The sequence below is a fragment of the Vanellus vanellus genome (assembly GCF_965231255.1).
Source record: "Vanellus vanellus genome assembly, chromosome: 2".
NCBI classification, from domain to species: domain Eukaryota; kingdom Metazoa; phylum Chordata; class Aves; order Charadriiformes; family Charadriidae; genus Vanellus; species Vanellus vanellus.
Window position 1 is genome coordinate 111732220 of NC_138906.1, and position 7485 is coordinate 111739704.

Below are 7485 nucleotides of genomic sequence, written 5' to 3' on the forward strand. Positions count from 1 at the left end.
ATACTGTCTGGAGACAAGCGCATCTTCAAGTAAGGATGAAAGAAAATATTCACCTGATTTAAGCCGTTAATTTAAAGTAGAAATTGCTAAGCAAAGCACAATGAGAGCACGTTCTCTGTTACATGAACCACTTCTGGCCTTGAATCCACAAGCAGAATGTTTTATTTTCCCCACTGTGGCCAACTTACAGAAAACTCCTTATCTGCTAGACCCAGAATGTTTACATTGCTATGTAATGTGTATTTCCATCAAAATCTTATTTGCACTGGAGGCCCCACGGCCTTTTCACACATGAAATTGAAGTATTTCATACAGCTAATAGGAACTGATTACTTAAAGTAGTGACCACCACTTACTGAGATTCGTTTCAAGTAAAACAAAGAAATGGGCAGTGATTATTCTACACTATACCTTGAAGGAAATCCTGCAAAGCTGAATAATGCATTTTACTAATAAGTGTTCTTCTCCCCAAAATATTCTTACTATAAAAGCCTCAGTTATGATAATTGAACTGATCAACTCCCACAGGAAACATGAAAAACACCCTTTTAGCACAGCATTTGATAGAAGAATAGAGAACAAGGGGGAAAAGAAAGTACAGGAAATTAAAAAAAAAACTAAGCCTTTTATCTGCTCTTTGGTTTATTGTAAGGTGTGCTACCCTACTCTGTACAAATCATTTTTAAAGCAAAAAAAACAATGAAATTAGTTTCTGAGCCAAAAAAATCTACAGCAGGCTCCAGCTGTGACTCATGCAGAGATGCACAGACCCTGCAGATGCTCTTGGTTAATGTACCTAAGTCATCTTTGGAGCTAGTACAAATTGACAACAGGAATGATGACTAAAATTAAAGACCATACCACAAAAGTAATGTCAGAAGAGAGGAAAGTAGTGTCATACACTGATGACTTCTGTCAGGCCAGCTGTAGGTGAAAGTCAGCTAAGAAAAGAACATTTTAGCTGGTCTTTTAAAACTGGTTTCTCTATAAAACTCCATTGTTTCATCTTGAGATTCCTAAATAACGCCGTGAGAATGACAGGTTACAGTGCTGCAGAATTAATGGACTCCTACCAGCAGGACATTCTTCCTTTTCTCCTCAGAAAAGAGTGGCACAATTTTGCTTGGCATATGAAAACACTGAAGGCAGCAGCCAAATTGCACATTTAAATTCCATTTACCTCAGGAGTTAATAGAAACCTGTGAAAAGGAAAAACATAAAACTTATTTCTTGCCTCTTTTTTTCTAATATTTTGCTAGTGATTAGTAAAACAGTAACCACATCTCCATCCGCAAATTAATTTCATAAAACAACAATGATTTCATAATTTGTATTCTGGCAGGGATGACAGTATGGCAAGAACAAGAAAATTATTCCAAAGATATCAAAGCGGATGTAAGTAACATACACTTCATATAAAAGATTATATTCCAGAAATAAATGGGTTATTGCATCCATTATGTGTCCTAGGTAGTCTTAAACCACTTGATAGGGTCTCTGTGCCTTCTGTGCACCCTCCTGTCTCAGATGTTGGTCTAACAGCTGCTGCACGGGTATTTAAAATACTGGTCTCAAGGACTAATGCCTATATTTATTTATTATTGGGCAATGATGTAGTCATCTGGTGACAAGAACGGATAAAGTGCCAGGTTTTGGTACACTGATTTTGAATGTTCTTAAATACCAACCTACTATAAAATATCGCTGCTTATCTCAAAATTATTTAGCCTGGATGTCCTGATTTGTGGTAAAACAGAACCAATTTTCTTTTCAGTAATTTTACTTTTCAGTTAAGTCTCTTCTAACTAACTGCACTTTCTGAAATTAACAGCGTATTCTCCAGACAGTGTCTGCTTCCAGAGTGATAACGCCTGATGGGTATAATTGATGCCCGGGCATGGTATGCACATAGGCTCTTGCATATACTTATTGCCATAACACCCAAGGGCAGCTAACTTTATTTGCCCCGTTGGAGGGTCAGAAGCGGAAAAGTGTAGAGGGGTCCCACATGCAGGGAGGAGCGGACAGGACAGGTGACCCAAAACTGACCAGCAGCATATTCTATCCCATCTGCATCATGCTCAGTATAAAAGCTGAGGGATCAAAGGGGTCAGCCCTCTTTCTTCAATGGCCGGTGTCCGAGGAGGACTCTGTCTCTTTCTCTGCCTTTCATCCCTATCCGTGTGCTGCTGAATCCAGATCCGGAATCCAGTTCCCATCCGTTACTGAGTCCCATCTGGGACCTTCCCAGTGCCCACCAGTGCCGTGATTGTCATCCCGGGAGCTTGGTACAGTTTTGTATATATTGTATACATTTAATTATGTTCTTATTAATATTATTATATTTTCTTTTTATTATTTTATTATTAATATTTCATTAAAGTAATTTAGTTTCTTATTCAACCCATAAGTTTTCTCTGCCTCATTCTCTCTCCTCTCCTCTGAAGGGAGATGGAAGGGAGAGAGGTTAAAGAGAGCATTTGTCGTTGGTTCAGTGGCCAGCCCAGCTCTAACCACAACATTGGAGAAGAGAAGGTTCCACGGAGACCTCATTGTGGCCTTCCAGTACTTAAAGGGGACTTATAAGAAAGACGGGGACAAACTTTCTACCAGGGCCTGTAGTGATAGGACAAGGTGTAATCATTTTAAACTAAGAAAGGGTAGATTTAGATTGGATATTAAGAAGAAATTCTTTACTGGCAGAATGGTGAGAAACTGGAACAGGCTGCCCAGAGAAGTTGCCCCATCCCCAGAAGCGTTCAAGGCCAGGTTGAATGGGGCTTTGACCAACCCGGTCTAGTGGAAAGGGTCTCTGCCCATGGCAGAGGGGTTGGACTAAGTGATCTTTAAAGGTCCCTTCCAACCCAAACCATTCTATGATTCTATGAAATTGCCAAATTATTCTTACAAAAATTACAATAAAACATCAATTAATCTCTATTCAGGCACAAATCCATAGTACTATTGAAGGCAAAGGTCCATTCAGGTAGGGCAAGTTAGGAAACCATTGTCTTCCGATTTAAAACTGTTCTTTAGAGGAGAAACTGTTCTTTCACTTGTCTGGACAGCATCTAGCATGGAAGCGCTATCACGCCACAAACAAGCAATGCAACCCACAAGCAAAAGGACAAATATAACCTGATCACTGACAGGTATGACTTCAGGGCAGACTTAGGACTATGTCTTCCTTTCAGATTGTGTTCCATTTTCTATAAAGTTCACCTTAAACAGGCATTAGACAAACTGTACACTTTGTAATCAGCCCCTTTGTTATCACAGTTGGGGTTCCATGCTTTTGCCCAAAAGGCTCCTGTGGGCTCAGACTCACAGTCATCAGCCCAGATCCCCCGGTTGCTAAGAGGTCCAACAGTCCATACCATTATACTCAAGGTGCAGGAGGCCCTATACACTCTTAAGGCAGCCCAATTTTTCCTCGAGGCTGTTGTTAAGAGGAAGCAGTGATCTGCTTCTAGCTGAAGAAACATTTAATTGAATCTTTTATGAATTATGCAAGGAAGCCAACAATTTCCCACCCTGTAATTATTGTTATTTGTTCAGCTCACTCACAGTTCTTTTATAAAGAAGCAGGCTGCGGTTCCAGCTGTCTGTTGTACAGACGTAAACTGGCAGGTGCCAAAAGCAAGGAAAATGAAGAAAGAAAAGGGCTACCTGGACCACACAATTCAGAATAATTTTGCTACCAGAAAATTACTACTCCACAGAGCAGTTTCCTTGGACTACGAAAATTAGATTTAAAAGCTCTATTTTGTATATAAAACAAGATGATCTTTTTGTTTATTATTTCATGTAGTTTTTTGTAGTTTTAATCCAACAAACAAAGACTGTGCTTGTGCCTAAAGTCAGAACAATTCCATCACTGTCAAGTTAGAAGTGGGTACAAATGGAGAAGGAAGCTGTTACTGGTTAGGAGCTAGCAACCCATCAGCTAAGCAGTCTTGTTCCAAGGCTATGAAAAAGCCTGAAAAGATAAAACCAAGAGCCAGTAAATTTCCAGTTTAATCGCAATTAGTGATTAATTAAGGGTGACCAAAAGCACACCCTTCTATCAGACTGTTTCAGAAACATTGTGTGAATTCAGACAAGACTGTGAGCCTCAGAGAGAGAGTGCAACTCTTATGAAGCTGTTTATTGAAACAATATGGCCTATGAACTAAAAGAATATCCTTTCCTTGAACTCCAACTATTAACAACACAGATCAGTCAGACCTTTCATGTTCAAACACCTTACTCTGAAAGTGAATTTCAGTTGCTGGGAGACATGTTAAAGTGAATAAAAAGACAACAATGTTGAGAACCACCTTTAATAAAATGAAGAAAGGATGACAGTTTCCATCAAAATAGCATTTATGCACCATCAGAAAACCTTTAACTTACCAAAACCTAATTTATCAAGGTAACTTTTTTCTGCCTTACATCTGTTTTGTCAGCAACAGAAACATTCAAGGCAGCATATAAATCTATGATGGTGATGTATTAAAGAGACATGCTATAAGGGAGGTTAAGGGAAAGCCATTTCACCAGCACTAGCACATCCATCTGAAATGCTACGCACTGAAGCTGCAAAAAACTAAACTATATTAACAGGTTCAGTACAAAGTATTCAGAATGTCATCAGCACAAGGATTCAGATTTCAGACTTCTTTCTTCAAATCTCAAATGAGGTTTCTTGTTCAAAAAACCACTCAGACACTTGTCTCTGTGTCTTTTGGCACTTAAATGACCTGATTTTTGTGCTTCAGACTTCTGAAAAATCAGGATGCTTATTTGCATTCATGAGTAACAATACAGATGTCTGTTCCCTCACTTCCGAAAAGACAGAGGCTCTCATTTGTAGCATATGAGGAACACTGGGGACTGAGATTACAAGACTACTGTTAATCCTGCTTGATATTAGACAAGCAATTTCTCTCCCCTGCAGCATTATTACTGTGGCAATAAGTGCATAGCAAAAGTGGATTTATTACCAGACTCTTGATTACTCTGCAGACATTTTAAATTTATTGCTACCCAACTTAATGTTCCCTCACTTAACTGTTTTCAAAGTCTTTACAAACACAGGTTAGCAATTAGAATACAGCATATAATTACTCTTTTTAATAAAAATAGATATTAGAAGAGAGAGAGCCTTATTAAATTGGCTATGACTCAAAAGGAAAACACTTTTAGTCAGTGGACTGAGATGTTCATTATGTAAATTAAACTATTCAATGTTGTAACAGGAGTACGTGTAAGATTTGCATCAAGTCTAGCTTCTTATGTCAATCAAATACATTCTACCAGGAAACACACCTCCTTAAGCATTTGCTTAAAACTTAAGCAAAACCACGGCACGTGCTTCAGCGCTTTGCAGCAATTGCTACCACACTGGTGTGTAATTCACAAAAGCAAACTCATAAAATATAGCATTGATAGAACAGTAGCATACTGCAGCATGACACGTTTCCCGCACAAATACAATATTTCATTTTGTTATTTTTGCTGTAAGGTTGCAGAATATCCTAAACCCCACAAGGAACAATTACCTACACTAACAGTACTTGTGCAGCTTTGTTGCCTCATAACCTCATCTACAGGACAAGGAAAAAAAATACATAGCTGCTGCTTTCAAAAGCAAAGAAAGATGGGAGAAAATGTTACAACAAATTGCCACTGGCAGCCAAGTACTTTTTTTTGACTTCCATCATTACCTCGGCAAATGCATCTTTCATGAGTACTGAATCCATCTTAAATAGAAAGGGCTGGTGTTTGACTTGACTCTGTCAACACAAAATTATACATATAAAGCATTGCACTTTTGAACACATTAACCAATTAGTTAAAACAGGATTTTCATACAACCACTTTCATGGTGAACTGAGGTGTTTCCTGAGGTAAGGAATATATTTAATGTAAGTGCAAAACAGTTTTTCAGCTGTGCTGGCTCTCCACAGCAGCTACAGGCTGAGCAACTGGGTTCCACCACAGTTCTCAACTGTCTGCCATCACAGAGGAAAAGTTTATGTGTTTTCTAGCTCCTGTTCCCAACTCGTATGTCTCAACACCTAGGTGAGAGAGGATAAACTGAACTACAATCTTAAGTTGTCATTTCTAATCTGAATTCCTTGATTGTGTAAAGTGAATTTGACAATTTAACCACTTAATTGGTGCAGCACCCTTCATGTATCACCCCTCCGTCCTTTCTTAATTCAAGGGATTGCCAAAACTTCTTCTATCACAAAAATCATCCAACTTAGATGACCTCAGCACTCCCCCATCTTCAACTGTTCATCAGCAATCCTGAGGGCTTTGATGCTCTACACTCCTTTAATTGCCTCTCTGAAGCCATTCAGTTCTACTGGGAAGATACGTATTTATGAGGAAATGTTGCAGGGGCTATCCACTTGCTGTTGCAGGGCTACCATCTTGTTAGGATCATGGAGATATGGTGGAATGACTCACATGACTGGAGTTCTGGAATGAAAGGATACAGGCTCTTTAGGAAAGACAGGCCAGGAAGACAAGATGAAGTGCTGGAGTTGCCATTTGCATGAGAACACAGCTGGAATGCACGGAGGTCTGCCTTGGGATGGACAATGAGCCAACTGAGAGCTTATGGGTAAGGACTAAAGAGATGACAGGTATGGGTGACGTTATAGTGGTTGTTGGCTATAGGCCACCTGACCAGAAAGAACAGCTAGAAGCAGCTTCACATTTGCAGGCCATGGTCCTCAGTATCTGCTGGAGGGACAAAACAGCAGGACATAAGCAATTCAGGAACATGGAAACACTGTACAAGCATGCAGATATGCTGTTAGGAAAGCCAAAAGCTCTCCTGGAATTGAATCAGGCCCGAGATTTCAAAGGTAACAAGAACAGCTTCTATAAGTACATGGGAGAAAAAAAAAGAAGGCTGGGAAAACGTGGGCCCAGTGCTCAATGGGACAGGGGCACTGGTGACACAGGACATGGAAGAGGCTGAGGTCCCAAGTGCTGCCTTTGTCTCTGTCTTTACTAGCAAGACTGGCCTTCAGGAATCCCAGGCCCAGAGACCAGGGAGAAAGACTGGAACAAGGAAGATGTGTCGCTGGTTGAAGAGGATCAGGTCAGGGAATACTTAAGCAAACTAGATGTGCCTAAGTCCATGTACCCTGATGGGATGCAGCCCCAAATGCAGAGGAAGTTGGTAGATATCAATACAAGGCCGCTCTCAGTCTTTGAATACTCATGGCAACTGGGAGAAGTGCCCAACTGGAAGAAAGCCAGTGTCACTCCTGTCTTCAAGAGGGGCAAGGAGGAGTACCAAGGGAACTAGAGTACAGTCAACCTCACCTCAATGAGGTGACTGAACTACAGATACTGGAAATGATTTCCAGGCACGTGAAGGACAAGAAAATCATCAGGTGTAGTCAGGATGGATTCATCAAGGGGAAGTCATGCTTGACCAACTGGATAAACTTCTATGATGAAATAAACTACTGGCTTCGT